At 46.6% G+C, this 19362-nt stretch overlaps 1 non-coding gene across 1 annotated transcript; it reads right to left on the bottom strand.

Annotated features, from left to right (window-relative positions):
- Positions 1-16892: 16892 nt before the first annotated feature.
- On the bottom strand, positions 16893-17011 carry LOC143357554 (5S ribosomal RNA). The gene has a single exon (XR_013082831.1). It is a non-coding gene; the product is annotated as a 5S ribosomal RNA (ribosomal RNA).
- Between the last annotated feature and the right edge of the window lie 2351 nt (positions 17012-19362).

Below are 19362 nucleotides of genomic sequence, written 5' to 3'. Positions count from 1 at the left end.
ACCTCTATTTTAGGTCAGCCCGCGCTCCGGGTTCAAATTAAACCGGCCCCGGCTCCAGCCATTACCTAAATGAGCAACCGTGCGCGAAACATGCGACGGTTATGCAACGAGTGTCGCGATCGCGAGCCGTCGCTTTTTCTGGGAGTTAAGAGGTATCATGGTTTTTCAAAATGCCACCATTTTGTACATAATCAAGATTATTAGCTTCTTTTGGTTCGGACCATAACTACATACCGATTAACAAACAACCCCGTATTTTTGTTTGAGATCGGCAGAAAGACCGGAATCATGGCAACCGTTGACACCATGTTTAATATACACTCTATAAAAAGAAAATATAACTCCTGCAATTTTGATTATTTTTTCCTTTAAAAAATCACACGGGTACTCCAAACACCAATACATATGCATGCAAAATCCCAATCCAAAAGATTCAATAGTTTTTCAGAAAAAAATTCTGAAAGTTAGTGCAAAAATAACGCCGAGAAATACCGAATGCTTCACCTTGTAAGGTAAAATTTCGCTATCAAGTAATTTATGATTTTTAATAGGTTGATTACCGTTCGGTGTCAAAGTAACAGGTGAAGCGGACATTGTCCTGATCTAATGTTTATCTGGTTTCATGCCTCTAACAAGAAAAGTTAGTATTACCTGTACGCGTTGCAGGTACTCTACGCACAGGTTGATAGAGTATGCGGGGTTCGCCATAACGAAACAGTACGTCGTATATATCAGCATGCACTTAACCCGCGCTGCACTCTAACAAAAAATTGTCAGCATTGTGCAGCGCGGTATTCGCATGGCAGTCGCAGAGGCTGGCTTGCGACGCATCGTTATGCTCATTGTCAGCGAATTGCATTTTTGAAAGAACATATTGAAACAGTTCGCGGTATTCTGTTACTCCGATCGGTTGCTATTGGACGTGCAGCAATGCGTTCGATACTCTATGTGCATACATGCATACTGGGTGAGGCACATAAAACAGGACACCCGAGTAATAGATATACTGAGGATGTTATGCACTTATGACAAAAATGTATAGGTCGAATATAAAACTGCGAACGCTTGCATGATGTTGCTATATCATGGTCGACTTATAAAAATTACTGAAAGACGAACCTCTGACAATCTTTATTTTTTATAAAGATCATAGTAACAGAGAAAACTGTATAAAATAGTTCCGTCAATTTTATGTTACAGAAGTATATGTTTATTTACTTATTTGCTTTGTAATAAGGTCCAGACAATATGGTAGAGGGATAATGACATGCAACTTTCCTGCTGGTAATTAAATATGCATTTAGAACCAGGTGTTGGTATTATCGCCGCCGACTAAAACCAGCGCTCACAAATTATGTAATTACCTGCAATTAAGCAATCTTTCTGGCAATCAGAATAAATTAACTGAACCCCTCCGAACGAGGACAGGAGAACTTTCACACTAGTGTTGTTGCTAGGTCTAAGAACTCGATCTAGGTAGTCAAAGTCGATTTCCTCGAAAACAGAGCCTCAAATGAACAAAATTTCAAGAAAACCAATACTGGAACACCCTGTATATCAGACTTCCATCAAAACGTCAAACATAACGCGAACAAAAAGTCGGGCCGGGTCGGGTCTAGAATTTTATTCGTAATCGTGACGGTTTCTCGAGAATTTCGAGATTCTCGAATGTATCGTGAGAATGTGAGAGATTATACCCTAGATTATTCGGGATCCCCGACAATATTCGAGATTCCCAAACGCTCGGGACGAACCGCGAGTAATTATCGCCGCGGCGTCGAAGTGAAACGGACGGCCCATAAAAATGACGAAAGGAAAGAACCATGAGCGGAAAAGAATCGCGGAAACAATACCCAGGAACGATCTCCTCAACCCTCCCCCGGCTAGAGCCTTCGCGACCCTGATCGTGCAGATTCCGGTGCGTGCGCTCGCGCGCGTACTCGCCCATAATTGCAGCGTTTACCTCGATGCTAAAAAATCGCGATACTCGCCGTCGTTGTGGATCTCTTTTTCCTTTCTCCCTCTCTCTCTCTCTCTCTCTTTCGGTCGGGAGCGGCCGAGACCTTGGAGCACAATCGTAGGAGGTCGGCCTCGGCCTAGCATATAGCGGCGACCCCTGTGGCTCGCTGAAATATCGCGCGGACGCCGCTTCATTTCGATATTCCTGGGCCTGGGGCCCCGATGAGGAGTAACTCCTCGAGATCGAAACGACGCAGGAAAGAAGGCACGACCAACAGAATAAAGAAGAGAATCTCCCGGTGTGTACGGGGGAGGGCGTACGAGAGCGGAGAGGAGAGGAAAGGCGGAAGGGGGTGGAGAGGATGGCAGCGAGAGAGATCTCTCTCTCGTTTTATTACATCGTATCGGGAAGGGGCGAGGCCGATGCGCAATTGTTTATGCTCGTGTCCCGCCCTATTGGACGCATCGGATACACTCTACGAATACCTACCACGTATACGCGAAGATCGGACGTGCCGGGGAACGTCATGCGTGCCCGCCAACCCCCCTGTACCCTTCGTAACGTCTCGCACCGGGTAACCCTCCTCCGCTTTGTTTCTCCGTTCGGGCTAAGATTATTAATGGCGTGGGCCCGGGCCCCGGTGCCTGCCCGAAGTGTCAGTTCCCTGACAATGACGAAGTTTGCACCTCGGGTACAGCCCCCGAACTTCCCTCCTCCGCCTCCGCGAGGGACCCGTTGCGTCGCGCTCGTGCGAATTCTCCGGTCCCTTCGATCGCTTGTCGAAATTGAGGTAAATGACCCTGACCCGCCGTCTCTGCGAGAGAATGCTGCTCCCCGTGGGCGTTATTTATTGATATCTTTGCCGACGCGACTAGAAGTCACCCGTCCCGTTACTCATTACGCACGACTCTGAATTTTCCCGTGGGTCTTCTGCATCGATTGCGAGAACCAGACAGTTATCTCTTTCCTCGGCTGTTTCAGCCCCAGTCGAGGATGATCCAGGGTCATCCCAATTCTCCACCTCTTTACGTCCAGATAAGACGCGAGCTATTATTCACGACTACAGTGCCTAGAGCGCCTCCAGCCAGGACCAGAGCGCGGATTTTATGCGTTCGTGGCAGAGACGAGTGGGTGAAATAGGAAACAATTAACGCGTTGACCGCCAGGGGAATTACCTAACCCTCCGTTTGCAGCCTGGGTCGTTTATGACCGGAGACATATTGAAACAGGGACTTCAGTATTCCAGAATTTTTTAAAGTTGAAAACCTAGAATGGGAACATAAAGCCCCAGTGTGCACTGAATAACAATTTACTAATCCTCAGATTAACTTTATTATCAAGTGACTAACAATCGTTGAAGAATGTTGCGACGTTATTCTTATTATAATTATTAAGATGATTTTTATTTTGCATAAAGACTCCTTTGATCCTGCGTCCGGCACGCGGACACAGCACGAAGTGTTATTGATGGTTTTATGAATAACAGGAGCGGGAATGGAAGTATCCAATTTTGCAGGAGAGCGTCTGTTTAGCGTCAGTGGAATAAAGATCGAGAGATGATAGTTTTGATATACAATCCGATAATGCTAGCGTTCGAATCCGACCAAGACGTTTCGCGAGATAGATGTCTCAATCGGCGGTCGGGTCATAAGTCACGCGGGGAATCCAAAAGCGGAATAATTACGGCCGGTGAGCCCTGGCGGAGCTGAATTAACCAGTTCACGCAGTATCCTTTTTACGCGATTAAATGGACGCCGAGGCAGAGAGCCGTTCCCGGACTCGTTTCCACGGAGCAATCACTCGTTCGCGGCGGCTACCGGTCTTCCAGCCACCTCGAACCAGAAAAACGATCGCGATGCAAATGGCAAGGTAGCGGAGCGGAATCATTACTTGCGAATAGTGTGTATTAAGGGGCGCGCGAACGTCAGCGTGGTATCATAATAAAGCGTTATAATGGAGAGGTAAATAAGTCAAGGGAAAACGTTGATTACGCGACCGTCCGAGTAAAAAGCGACGATACAAAACACCGACGGCCGGAGCAGGTGTTTTCTAAGCCGACCTTCATAGAAGCTGGTTTAGAGACGCGCAGGTGCTTCGCCGGCCGACTCTATCTGATCACATACTGGACTGATTCGGACGCGATAGCCATCTACGGATAACGTCTTTCTCGAAGGTGCTTTCGTATCGAAATGTCTGTAATTTCGTGTCCGGTTCGTCCACGGAGGACCTCCCCGTTGGACGAAGCACTTCTCGGTTACCGAACGTTCTCAGATTGAAATCAGCTGCGATGCGCCTGCGTGGAAAATTCTATCTGCCGACTACTGTCCTACACACGGATCTACACAAGGGCTGGACGAAACGATCGATGCATCTCGGGCGCTAAGAAAATTCTTTGCGCGATAGCTCTGGTATTCAACGCAGCACGGATTCCTTTGAGAACAGCGTTTATCCAACTCCAATGAATAATCGAAGGCACAAACTGTACAAACAAAAGCAGTTGAAATATAAATATGTGTACATAATAAACAGATATGTAAAAAATATATAATAATATCTAAGAATTTATAAATATGAATTGAGAAAGCATTGCAATAAGTTTTTCAGGGCGCTAAAGCTGGCCTTGGCATTTGCGGCCAATGTGTTAACAAGTGGGAGATTAACGGCAAAATCAACAGTCGAGCGCCGTCCCTGAAGAATTAACACGCGCCAAGTCATACTGGTGATGTACATGCATCGTCAATGAATCACCCTGTACTTACACGCGTACCTTGTTCCTCGACCTAGTCTCGTTTGCCCGCGCATCAAGATCGAACGAAGACCGTTAACGGATCACTTAAAAGGTTTTCCACTCAGGCAGATCGAAAAACGAAAAAAGCCAGCCAGCTCTGCCCCGTTTCTAGATCATCTTCCTAGCTGGGCCCAGTGTTTTCCCGGGTCGTTAGCGGAACGAACCCGGATTCCCATCAGAACGGCGCCCGTTAATTGGCGCGATTGGGGCGGCTGACAGGGGCGAACGAGCCGATGAAAGACTAGGAAGTCCAGCGGCGTTCCTCGCCGGCGATAATTAATACCGCGATTCGAGAATATGGCGGCGGAGAGGCGAACGCTGGCGAGAAGGGGGCCGCGCGCGGAGGTGAGAAGAGAAGGCGAAAAGGCAGTAGGAGGTGACGGTGAGACGAACGAGTCGGTTCTGGGGAAGGTGGGGGTTGTATGCACGGAGGAGTGATAAAATCATGCGAGCGAGAACGCGGCGCGGGGCTATCTCGCCATTTGCCGCCGTCGCGATACACACCGGTCTTTCTCTGCCCCCCTCGTACCCCTTTACCCCCTGTACTCTTCTCCCCCTATACTCCTTTTCTCCCTGCACTCCTTTTACTAGTGCCGGATTAAGACATTTAGAGGCCCCAAGCACTTGAAAGATTTTTAGTGGTAATTTCACTAAAAGATGTAAAATTCAGAAAATTTCCGGTGCCCCCTTTTGATGCCCTAAGCACGTGCTTATTGGTTAATCCAGCACTGCGTTTTCCCCGTGTACCCCTTGTGCCACTGTACTCCTTTTCCCCTATACTCCTTTTCTTCCTGTACTCCTTTTCCCCCTGCACTCCTTTTCCTAGTGCCGGATTAAGACATTTAGAGGCCCCAAGCACTTGAAAGATTTTTAGTGGTAATTTCACTAAAAGATGTAAAATTCAGAAAATTGCTATTGTGTCCCCCTTCCGATGCCCTAATTACGGGCTTATTTTGCTTATTAGTTAATCCAGCACTGCCTTTTCCCCATGTATCCCTCGACCCCTTTTACTCCTCGACCCTCTTCACCCCTTGGCCCTGTGTCATTTGCTTCTTCCCCCTCCCCTAATTTCTACGATGCCCTCTACACCCCTCGTGCTCCTTTCACCGCGATTTTACTCACCTCCCCCCGACTCGAAAGACTGGGGCCCCCTTTCACCGCGATTTCGATCACCTTCCCCCCCAATCCGAAAGGTTGGTGCCCCCGTACCCCATGGTTCCTACCTGGTTCTCGCTTTCCGGATGTTTCTTTCGCGCCCGGCCAGCAATCACGCCGAGAAAGAAAATTAATACTCGCCAAGTGCGCAGCCATAAAGCTTCCTCGCGACGCGGTAATTATGTAGGGCCCTGTATTATGCCCCCTCTCGACCACCTCCTCCAACGTTGTCCTCACTTTCTTGCTCTTTCTTTCTGGAGATACTTCTGTACGCATCGGATGCTTTACGAGCTTCCTGCGTGTAATAACAAAGCCACGCCACACGATGACAAGTTAAAAACGCCCCGGGAATCGTGAGTCCCCGACTGCGGGACCCTACGGCCCCTTTAACGTTCAAATGATATAATTGACCACTGGACTGCAGATTTTTATGGGAAATAAAAATGTTCTGCTTCTATTGCATGAGACAGGAGCCGGAATATTTGATTCTTTAATAATAGTCTTAACAAGTTGAGAATAATATATTAGTGTCGCTGATAACCTAGCAGTTGATGCGACATAAAACGACAAAAAATATATATGTATATTAGTGTTTTTAAATCATTTTAATCTACTGTTTCAAAATGCACCCACTCGTTTTTGCTATAAATGCAAATCCACAGTCTACCGATCACTTATTGTAGTTTTGATAATATTGTATAGTTCAATTCTGAAAATCAGTGCGAACAAAAAGAAATTGGAAACACAGCCGGGACAGACTGTCGTCGAAACTGTGCGTACGGTATGAAATCATGCGAAAACGTTGACAGACTGCGAAAATAGTGCGAACCTCTGTCAGCCCTCGATACGTTTTGTTTAATTACGCGACAGCGAAGCGTCGTTATCGGGCCTCGTTTCTCGCGTGACCAGCGAAAGGCATCGACGGTAATAACGACAAACGAGACGCCAATTACGCAGATTGTAAAGCAGAGCGTTCGGTAGCCCGGCCCGGTCCGATCCGATCCGATCCGAGTTTACGATACACACCGGGGCCGTGTTTCTGCTTGACATGGTTTTGCGCGTAATGACAAGGTGCTTCGGCGCGCGATCACCAGGGGAAAGACATCCTCTCACTCTCTTGGTGTGCGCGTGATTACGGCCGTGAAACTATTTTCACCGGGGCCTCGAACATCGGTTGCATTCTACGTTTATTTGCGGCTCGTTAGGAACGGCAGCTCTCGTCGTTGTTACAGTAAAACGCCATAACAGCTGAAACCGGATCGACCCCGGCGAGCCGCAAGAAATTGTGCCAATGGATTGCTCCTGCCGCGTCTTGTTGCACTGTTCCCCGGGTAGCAATCAGGTAGCAATGCCAGGATCGTCTTTACCGATAGATACGTTCAGCACGTTGCACCAGTGCACACGATGCAGGCTCGAGCGCGTTACTATAGGCTGTACGAGCTCTTAATTTTCTCCCTTTCGATTTTAATACAAAACCTACCACGGCGAAACTACCGGTTTTATATCGCGCAGTTATTGAAATTATAAATGTTCATTCAGGGAAAATAATGGAACAAATTTTCCTTGTCCAAACTTCTATTTTATATTGATAATTACGGACAATCTCGATAAATGTAGTGTTGCCATTTTTATAAGGCAACCGATACTTTTAACTCTTGGTAGATTTAGATTTCTATTTCTATTGACCTCGAAAAGCCTTGTCAGTATAATATTGTGTGCTATCAATTTTTCTTTAAAATTCACAGATTTACATTTTTGACGCCCGACTGTCCTATCTAAATTAAAGTACTACTCGCACAATTCTCATAAAGGGCTGAAGGCATACGAAAAACTTGTTATATATTCTGTGAATATATTTGAAGCTGTGCAAACTCATCGAATTGATCACAGCTAGCAAAGAAAAAGGGGTTGAAACATGCTGCTGCTGAACATAATTGAGCCTTCAAATACAGGTCAGACGCAAGAGGATGCCAAAGAATGGCTGACGGGAAATTCCTCGCTCGGAGCCTGCAAGTGCCATGATACTGCTTATCCTGAAACAGGAATATTCCTGGAATGACTGTTGGTACGCGATGATCGCTCCGCTCGGGATCACCTGATGGACAGGTTCGATATTAATTACCGTGCATCGACGTTACGGATGCTAAACTGCTCTGAGCTGTTGTTTTGCAAGCAGTCGGACTAGTTAGTCGCAGGAAATGCCGATGGACTCTTTGTAGTTTCGCGAGATGGATTTCACATTCCGGCCGGTGGATATTGCTTTGTGTTTCGTCGTTTTCTCGCTCGCCATCCATTTACCCCTTCTTGGAGGGCAGCCTAACCGATCGGAAATTGCTGTTCTTTCGCCAGAGAAATCGTAGAACGAACATGATCCATATTGTCATAAACGCGATAATACAGTGGCCATCTTATATTAAACGGTTTTCATTTTCTCGCCGCTCCATGATGAGTTAATTTGGGTTAAGAATTACTGCATTCGTTTAGATGCTCTTTTCGCAATTATAACGCGGTAAAATGGGACTTAAAATTAAACTTTCAATTCTTTTTTAGTTTTTTGGAGGGAGGATTTAGAAAACTCAATTGAAAGGGTTTTTCATTTTCTTGCTGCTCCATGATGAGTTAACTTGGGTTTAGATTCTCTTTTCGCAATTATAACGCGGTAAAATGGGACTTAAAATTAAACTTTTAATTCTTTTTTAGTTTTTTGGAGGGAGGATATAGAAAACTCAATTGAAAGTGTTTTTCATTTTCTTGCCGCTCCATGATGAGTTAACTTGGGCTAAGAATTACTGCATTCGTTTAGATGCTCCTTTCGCAATTATAACGCACTAAAATGGGACTTAAAATTAAACTTTTAATTCTGTGGAGAGAGGATTTAGAAAATTCACTGTTCAGTAAATTCAATTCAAATTCAATCCAGCCTACTGAAGCTATCAAAGAATTAAAATAGTCCTAAACATCGTGAATTATAAAATAAATAAAAATGGTTTACCGTCCGAAATCTTCATCAAGGGTCGATATTGCAAGGGGTTAATGCTTCTTCGTTGGAATTAGGGTAGAAAATGTTTGTGCAGCGGTAACTAGCGGAGGCAAGGATTAAGACAGTTTGTTTTCTCCCGACAAGATTCTTCTCGAGGCACACATTGAGAATCCTAACGTATTTGTTGGCTTAACACGGAGGATATCCTGATCGAGCAGAGATAAAAAATCCCGGCCGTCGGAAGGGATTAACGAATCTAACTGATTTCATTAAGGAACCCGTCCCGGTAGCTCCCGCGCATCGCCGTAAATTCCGCTAACGACAATACGGCTTTCCTGGTCGAAATTAGCATGAGCAAATCGCGTAACCGGGATCGGCCGGCAAAGGACAATTAATCGGACATGTAACAAACACGGCGAGCGGTCCGCTAGCTGACGCGAAAAAATAAAGGAACTGTCGTCCGATAATCATCCGGCCGGGAATACTGCTGAATATGCAAGGATCGTTACTGCCAGAACGAGATAGAGGGATAGTTTAATTGGCAAGAAACGCTCGGGCCTGTTCGGGCTCGAAATTTGTTGCTCGAAGCACGGCGCGGCGTCTACGTCTCATTTTCCGCGAAAGATCCCCGACGACTTCGCCTGGCGACCAAACGAGAGAGGCTCCCGGCCTCTCTAATTGTTTTTGTATTTCAATATTTCATGAGGCGAACGGTAAGGGCCCACGTGACGAATTCTGATTACGTTTAACATCTCCATGGGCCTTAATGACGCGTTTCTTCGCGGCGCAAGGTGCCGGACACCGGGTCCGTATTATGGTTCATATCAGCATAGGCATGCGTCGTAACGAGATTTACGTTTGTTCATTAACATACCGATCGCCGCCAACTCCCCAGAAAGTTGTCCCTTCGTTAGCGATATCCCTTCCGAATCCTTCAGCTTTTTCTATCGCTCGTACACATAAACAATCCTAACAAACAATTTTTTGATCACGTTATACGTGACTTTGCCGTACACTTCTGTGCCTGAGAGGTCAACCATCTTCGCAGTGACACCTCGAAAATTTTCTTTTCCGAGTTGCGTCCCTTCAGCAACGAGGACTCGACTTGCGAGGACCCCGTGTGTCTCGGAACTCGGTTAATCGGTCACGGTTTTAAAAAATCGATCAACCGGTCCGATGATGGAACTCGCGGGCTTGCGAGGACGATTCTGCGCGTCGGGCCCGACTCGGAAGTGACCGAGGTGGATCTAGTCGGGCCCCGTCGTTCCGTAATTTACGTCGCGACGTCGGGGCCTATTCCGAAAGCCACTTTGCATTTATATGAGCGCGTCTCGCGGTCGGTGCACGCGTGCGTTCCATCGTCGAGACGCAGGCTTGCTCGACGCGTACGTTTTCTCCGTCGGGGCGAGCAAATCGAGAAGACACCGAGAAAGATAGAGAGAGGGGGAGAGAGAGAGAGAGAGAGAGAGAGAGAGAGGAGAAGCGGTAGAGGACAACGCGAGGGCACGATGCACCATCGTCTTTTCATCGCGGTTATAGGAACTCCTAAGTCGTTGATTCGCCCGCGGTAGAGGGTGGAAGGAACGCTGAGAGAAAGGATACGAGGAGGAGGGAAGCTGGACATGAGGAGGAAACGGCGTTGCTGAAGGAGGACTGTACTCTCTCTCTCTCTCTCGTTCTCGGAAGAGAGAGGCCGCGAGAACCCGAGAGTAGATGAATTATGTTAAACGCCTGTTTAAATACATGTACGCCTAGGGATACACACAGCGCGCGCGAGTCAAGGAGGCCGCGCGCGCCATTCGTCTTCTCGATTTATATTAAATCGCCTCTCGAATGACCCGACAACGTGCCCGCTCGCTTTCTCCGATCCGAACCGCGCCAGTTCGCGTTGCTTTGCCTCGTTCTTTTCGCCACGATTACGACGACCCTGTGCTCCGTCACACGGGAATCAATCGGGCGGACTCGAACCCATATATCGGCGACCGGGTGACCGTTCACTGGAGAAAGTCTGCGTGTTAACAGTATGAAGTCTTCCGGAATGTTCCGAAAAAAATAGAATTTAACGCTGGAAGTACTGAGCCCGTCACCGTGACGAATTTCAGATTTTCTTGTAACTCCTGAAGTTATAGAAATATTTATAGCGAACACATGTAGTGACTCCCATTAACCGTTAGCACTCGAATGGCGACTGTAAGGCGCTACTAAAAATTCCTGTATCATTATTCAAAATATTTTTTACATTATTAAATTTGTTTGTATTCAATAAATCACGAAACGTTTGAGCACTGCACGAGTAAATTGCACCATTTTCGTATGTATAGCATGCAAAAATGTATATAGAAGGGAAATATTCTAGGTCGGAAGAAATGTTTCGTGTTAGAGTTCAAATGGCTTCGAGTGCAAAGGGTTAATATTCGGACACTCTTCCAAGGACAATAACTTTTCTAATATTGGACGTGAAACGAAATTTCCGAAAAAATTGCATAGAAAATACTAAAAGTTGTATTCCACAACTTTTTTATACGGGCCTGTATTGAAGATCTAGAAAATACGTTTTTGTGAATCCGTGTGAATTGTATAAACCAGAACACCCAAAACAAGATACTTTTTTTACAAAGCAGAATCAAGACTCCAGGAACTTGAAAGCTTAACAATGTTATGGAACAACAAAGGGACAAAGCGAGGCACGCCGGGTAAACGCCGGTTTCTCGACAAACACCGAGAGGACGAGGAAACCGCGGAACGAGGTGTCGGAATTTTTACAAGCACTGTAAATGCAAATCACGGAGTCGCCGCGCTTGCTGTTATGTTAATAGCGTCGGGGCGCTATTTAAGAATCGATCTCGCGTTGATAAGCGTGCGAACATAACCCCCTATTTGGACGGCCGTCGCCGGAGAAGTCCATTACAAATGTGTTTGCCTCTGCGTGACCTTGACCCCGGGACCAACTCGCGGCTCGACGGGCCCCGATACACCCCGGGGAACGGTTCAAAGGTCACGTGGAGACAATAGCGTCACCGGTTTTCCTTGGACACTTTTACCCAAGGACAGTTCACCTTCAATCTTAAGGATTAGCCGTGGAGCTGGCCGGGCCCTCGGTGCTGTTGTCTCTCTAGACGTTCCTGCAGACCCCAACGACCGTGTCGCGATAATTATCGTGGGTGTTTCGAGGTTTGATCGCTATCGTCGGCGAAGGGAGCCATGCTGAACTGGAACTTGGCTTGCACGGCGTTGGTAGCATGGAATCTTTCATCTAATGAAATTTCGCAAAAAGTAAAACCCTTTTGTAGGCAACTAGATACCTAAGTAGATACACACTACACTTCTGTAAACAAATTTTTGATGTCCCTAAAATATTACAAAACCGCTATAAATATCCTTCCTTTGTTCACTGTTGTATCCTGTAAAGATTGAACACTAAGTAGAGGTGAGTGAGAACCCCCTCTCTCTCAAAAAAAAAAAAATAAGTTGGCTTCCCGAAAATTTTGGGACTCCTAGGAATATTCGAGAATCTTAATATACTCGGGAATTTCGAAAATTTCCAAGAATTCCGAAATACAATTTTCATATACCTCCAATACTAAATCTTTAGAATCATCTATACGTTTAGGTTACCTACAAAACGTGGGATTTGATTTTTATGCTTCCAAACCTGATCTGTTAGCACTTTCTACAAAAAATTAATCAATCTGAAGATTTCCATACGTTTTTATTGTACTTGTAGCGTGTCACCTGACTTTTTAGTTTCCGAAGGGATTAAGCGGTTACGTTGGGAAGCCTGTATCGAACGGCTGGTTCAGCGTGTCCTCGGAGCAGGTTGCAAGGAGCTCAGGCGTTCCTTGTGGCGGACGTTCGATTCTGGCTCGATCCGCAGCCGCTCGATCATACCTGATTTACTTTATGACTCTACCTGCGCGCTGGCAACGGTATACACACCGTGCATCCCCGCGAGTGATCGCGGCAGATATACATTCAGGTGTAAAAGCGGCTCGGTCGGACGTTCGCGGAAGAGAAAACCTGTAAGGTTAGCCGCGGAGAGCAACCTCGACAACGTTACACACCGGGCCCCAGTCCTGTTGCAGGTGCACACACTCAACCGATGCCGCGGGATCCTGCCGCGATTCCCCGCCGTTTCTCCTGGTTAAATTGAAATACCATACTTAGTACTTCGGTGGAGCGCTTTTCTGAACTGTCCGAACACGATTTCTTTGATTCACGCAGGTTTCTGCCGGGGAACGGTCAGACCGAGGCGAAATCCTTGCTCGGGGATGTCCGATCATGCGGAGGAGCAACCATAAACCATTACAATGCGCCGCTCCGACGAAAAATATCGCGATTGCAAGCGCGAAAGGATAATACCATGCCGGGATGGTTGCCGAAGAGTGCGCTGACTGGACACAGTCTTTTCTCGATATATGTCGCAAATACTTGGCTGATAAAAGTCGCACGACTATCCCCACTACCGCGGGGAATACCCCACGAGGGGCAACGAGGCTCGAGAGGCCTCGGACGCCGAAGAGTGTAAATCAGAGAATAATAGCCCTTTGCACTCGAGTGGTGACTCTGAAGCACCACCAGAAATTGTTGTGGCATTATTTCAAAGAAATTACAAAAAATATTACAAAATATTTGTTACATTACAATATTTGTCTTCAATAGATTACTTAAAAATTCAAATACTATATGTAGAAATCGGATCAGTTTCGAATGAATAAAATGAAAATATTGTAAGACGGAAGACAAATTTAGTTTTAGATTGAACATAGCGCCGAGTGCAAAGGGATAGTATCTCCTGGACGATATATGTCGCTGACAAGAGAAAACACTGTATCCCGTTTCGACGAACCTCGATGATCGGAGAGAAAAAGTGCTTTCGGGATTCACATTGCTGATGGAAGCGGACCTAACCCAGACCCTTTGTGCGTAACTGTGTGCACCCTGTTTTGAAGCTCTGCAGGAAATAAATCGCAGTCGGCGACATAAGTAGTTCGTGCATGATAGTTTCATAGGAATTTATTCGTTTGATTTAGACTTTAGGATGACGTACGAAAGACCGTATTAGACGAGAAATATTTTTAAGAATTGTCTAAGAGAATGGGCGACGCGCAATATTTTCGAATCCCCGTGAGCAGCGATGCCTTCGATCGGAGATAGCACGCACAATGCCGGCTCGCTATTACTAGTTCTAATTAGACGATACATCCCGCGGACTTATCTCGATGTACGGTTGTACGAGGGAACGGCGCGGCGCTGCGGCTAGATAGGGATCAAGGGACCGGTGCCGATTCGCGCGATTCATCTCCGCGGCATCACGCGCGAACTCCGCATCGCTCGGCTCGGCTCTGCGCGTTTCGACTGCCGCGGGACAAGAAGGCATGGCGCAACGGCAACGGCAACGGCAACAGCAACAGCGCAACAACAACAACAATAATGAATAGACCGAGGCGATCGGGTGCAGGCGGTGGTGGATCGTCGGAGAAGAGGGCCGCTCCGTTACACGTCCGCGGGATATCGTCGGCCCGGGCAAATAAACGATAAATATTAATTGAAATCGGCGAGATAAAACAAATGAATCCTTTTGCCACCGGGACGAGCGCCGGTCACGAGCCAGCGCTCCCATCGCGAAAGAAAAAAAGACCGAGGAGAGAGCGTTATATCGGCGTGGTGCGGCGAGGTAAGAAGATGATGAAGAAGAGGACGGAGAAGAGAAGACGGCGAAGGAGGAGGAGGAGGAGGAAGAACGGAAGGATAAAAGGGACGAGGCAAGGAATCGAGGAAAGGCAAGCGGAGAATCGTGGCTCGAATCGCGAAGATGAAAGCGCCGGGAGGGAGGAGAAGAGACACGCACACATACGCGCACACACACACACAAGTCGACGGAGAGAGGAAAACAAGCGAAGAAAGAGAGAAGGAGAGAGGAAGAGCGCACCGGCTTCGCCCGGTGATTTATATAGAATCATATCTCCATCTGAATGTCTTCATTTTTAACGCACGGCCGCGCGATCGTTCCCTCCCGCCGAATCTTTGCGCGCGGCAGCCTCCGCTCCGCGCAGCACGGCTCGTCTCGAGCCGAAGACACGCGGGAAAAAGAACAACGAGACCAGATGCTCGAGCACCGAGCTTCGAGCCTGGCAAATTTCATCGACGCCCGCTCGGTGGTCCTCACGACCACGGTTTAATTTCTCCGGGCGTTCTCACTCTCTCTCTCTCCCTCTCTCGTTCTCTTCTTCCTCTCGCTGTCTCCTTCTGCCGCGCTTCTTCAACTACTCGGATGCGTTGCACGCGTACGACGGTCACGACAACCCGGCCACGTGGAAATCTCTCCGCGTTATGCCACATAATGCGGCCGTTCCGCGCGGAACGCTGATCGAACGAGAGCCGAATACCAACGGATACGCTCGTAACCGGCGATTTCGCGCGGACCCGCGCGTGAAGAATCGCTCCGTTACCTTCGGGAACGCTCGAGAGCTTCAACAGTGTAGCCGCCTCGTGCACACGGGCCAAAAATCATTTTTTCAGTTGTATTTTTTGAAAGCGTGCGACCTTAATAATGTTGGCTTGATGCGTGTGAAATTTCGGACAAAGCTGAATTTTCAGGTCCTGTGTTCAGCTCTTACTTTTTATGTGAGTGAGAAAAATAAATATATTGACGATTGTATGATGTGATTTTTTTTTATCAAACTGTGATAGTAAATGAACACTCTATTCATCGGTGGTAAAAAGAACTCGGAATGTGACAGTCTTGTAACAGAAGAACGGCCAAAATATTCTATTTCTGTCGTAATAAAGAAATTCGCGATTTATTGACAGAATATGTCAGAAAAAGAGCCCCTAACACTAGGTTCAGCGAGCTCTAAAACTGACTATTTCGCATTACTTTATAAAAATAACAAGAACGAGTCTACCCAAATTTCCAGCAATTTTTAAAAAATAGTAATGTACACAAAGAAATGATTTTAACTTGGTGCTAATTTTGTATAATATCCCGCAACACAGCGTTTCGTAAAAATTGCTCAATGACCGTTCAAACAGGCGGAGCTGGGTCACTCGAAGCGGACATGGCCGCGATGTCGACGACCGACGCAGTGGTATTTTTGGGTGGTAGTTTGAATGAATTAAATTCGGCTCGGTGTAAGCCCGATCTTGTCCAGATTCTTGATCTTGTCGAGATAATGAGAGAGGAAACTCGAGGAAGTGTGGCGTTGGCTTTCGATTCATCGCCACCTGTTGAATACCTCGAGTGCCCATTTTAATTCTCCGAGTTTCTTAATTGGGTTATAAACCTAAGAATCTCTTCTAGCGCTCGGTAATCGTGGACGATAAAATCGGTCTGGAGAGTGACAAATTTTGTCGGAAGTTATTTCATAAGAGTTCATAATATAGACTTTTCTAACGACTGAAATCACTATTGCCTCGAACAAATTTTCCTGAAATTTACTTTACTTTACTTTATTTTACTTTACTTTACTTTATTACATTTGAATGCGGATAAGAGGTGACATTGTATCTAACTTTTCTGTATCAGTTGCGAGAAAGAGGAGCTAACAATTTCTTCCCTCATTTAATAATTTTAATAGGTTAAAAATAATGTATCAATACTCCGGTCCCGGTCTTCGTAGATTCGCGATAAGGTAGAGTGACTACATTACCGTCAAAAAATGGTTTTACGTGCCTCAAGTTTTCGTCCTTATATAAGAATACTTTGTCGCTGGTAAAGGGCTCATTCGAAAGAGGAAGGTTCAATCTATTGCGCGCTGGTCAAGAGCGGCCGAGATTATGCAGATATTTGGTAATATAAGCGTTAGAAGTAGGCCAAAAATTGACGATATGCGTGCCGTGGAATCCAAGCATTTTTATGCCATAGGATGAGTTTTGGCACATTGTCGCTGTTATCAAACTCCGTCAGCGTACCTGTGCTATTTTTTAATTTTTGAAAACGAGATGAAAAGAACTATGCAATGTTATCTATCGTTTTAAAAGATAAGAACGAATGAAAAATAAAAAAAGTGTGCCAACAACACGCGGTATTCCCAGGCGGTCACCCATCCAAGTACTAACCACGCTCAACACTGTTTAACTTCGATGATCAGACGAGAATCGGTTTTTTCAGTAAGATATGGTCGTTGACGTTAGTACATGTTAAAAACTGAATAATATTCCACTTAAGATTCCGTTTCGCTTCATTATGTTAAATACTTTGAACTGTTCTACTATTGCAAATTACAGCTACTCATTTTTGTCCCAAGATCCGCGTGATGAATAAAGAATGAGAGGTACGAATTTTGTCCAAGTTTATTTGATTCTGGCACAGTGTGTCGGGCACACTGTGTGCAAGGTCTCCTCTTTCAGAGTGCGGACTATGGTTTATGACGTCTGGAGGCTGTATTAGCGGAGCCAGGGTGCGATAGCGGCCACGGTAGGCGATGTTTGGTAGCATGGAAAGCCTGGCCGATTAGTCATCGCGAAACTATCGAGGGGACCATGAATTCTCTTAACGATTACCATTCGTAACGAACGTCCCCGACGAGAGAAGCTACGGGGCAGGTACAAATCGCCGCGGCTCCGTTCTTCTTCGTCTTGTTTATGCGCGCGCGCGTTTCGCGTTATCTTAGCAAGCGTCGCGTTTCCTCCCGGCGAAATTTCCTATCTCGAGAAGCAAACTGTCTGGAAATATTCCGCCGCAGTCGTAACGCGTGACGTAGCCGCTTTTCATGGGGCCCCGTGCGCGCGCGCGCGCGCTGTTTCAAGTCGCGCATCGCGTCGTATATGTGTTCCACGAGATTAACGGCGGTAACCGGCGAGTACGTCGAACCGAGCATTCGAACAGCGAAGTACCATTAGCTCGCGTGGAAAAGTCCGCTTTTAATATGCCCCTCCTAGCGCAGAAATTACCACGGGAAAAAACTTCTTCTCCGGCCGAAGTTTCCAGCGTCAACGAGAGGTGTATATACGAGAACTGACTAATTGCAGACCTGTTCGACCTGTTCGGACGAAATGCGTTAGGGTACTCGAAGAATTTACGGGGCAGATTAGACGCGGCTAATGTTCGGAATTTTTCGCGTTGCCGGCATTATACTAATCCTCGTACGATCCTCTGAAATGGCTGTATGATAGATGCTCGATTCACTCTTCGTCGCTTCGTTGTCTCAAATTGTAAACGAACCAACAGTTAATTTCGTAAAGAAGTACAGTTTATAACGTAGCCCTGAAGCTGAGCATTCAGTGTATGTACTGAAATAATTGCGAGTTTATACAGCAACAGTTCGCCTTATTCTGAGAGGAGATTTGTATCCTAGAATCCAGTACACTAATTTTTGATTTTTAATTCTCTTTTCTAAGGTGAGAACAGTGTGCATTAATATCGTTATTTCCTCATTCGGCGAAGAAGCGTTTCCTACAATATCTATTCCCCGTTTGAGAAGGATACCATGAAGATATTGAGCGTGCCAAGCGTCAGCCATTTAGTATCGCGTGCTTTCCCCGCTTGGAGAAAAATGGCGGAAGCAGTAACTAGTCACGAACCCCGACGAAACTTAGAGGAGATACTCGTTGAATTGCTACGGTACCTATCGAGTGATAGTTTCAGGGTATCCAGGACGATCCGTCTTGCTCACATTGTGTCTCGAGGGTACTTGTAACGGACCCTGAAATGTCTGTCCGTGACGACTTCTTTCGAACGAGATGACCAGCGATTCTCGGGGCCGGCCGGCTGTGTGCTGACGATTGCCTTCGATCCCTTTTCCGACACACCCTCGCGCCGTTACGAGATGATATCCATCCGCTGTACCCATGGATCATCGATGATGTATGCTCTCGAGGACTGCCGGCGGTGTTCGAGTCGGCCGGAGCAACAGTGTCCCGCTCTGACACAGGAATCGTGGAGGAAATACCAGATCGATCGATCGCCTGATAGAAACGGTGGCTTTCTCCGATGATAGAGCACCTTCTGTGTCCGCGCGATATTCGTACATGCTGCTACAATAACGTTTTCGACGACACTTCCCAGGATTTTCGAAAAAAGTTAAACACTCTTCCAGAACCGTATGCAACAATATATTTGACATGAAGCAACGCGTTCCAGATGTAGTGACTTCGTACAGATTCTTTTTTAACCTCTTAAGTACGGCACCCTCGTCCGCGACTTTCTCTTCCAGTACGGCGCGCTTGTCCGCAACTCTGTCTCTCAGGGACGGCGCACCTGGCCGCGGATGGCACAAAAGCCACTATAGTGGCTTCACCGTTCGAACTAATGCTTCCCACGGAAACCACTATAGTGGCGTATCGTTCAAACTGATGCTTCCCACGGAAACCACTATAGTGGCTTTACCGTTCGAACTAATGCTTCCCACGGAAACCACTATAGTGGCGTACCGTTCAAACTGATGCTGTCCACGGAAACCGCTATAGTGGCGTACAGTACTTAAGAGGTTAATCTTCTTGATAGTGAACTTATACAATATACAGGGCGTCCGTGAAATG

The sequence above is a fragment of the Halictus rubicundus genome, chromosome 9, assembly GCF_050948215.1.
Source record: "Halictus rubicundus isolate RS-2024b chromosome 9, iyHalRubi1_principal, whole genome shotgun sequence".
NCBI lineage: Eukaryota > Metazoa > Arthropoda > Insecta > Hymenoptera > Halictidae > Halictus > Halictus rubicundus.
Note: the sequence above shows the minus strand (reverse complement) of the source record. Positions and strands in the feature narration are given on the sequence as shown.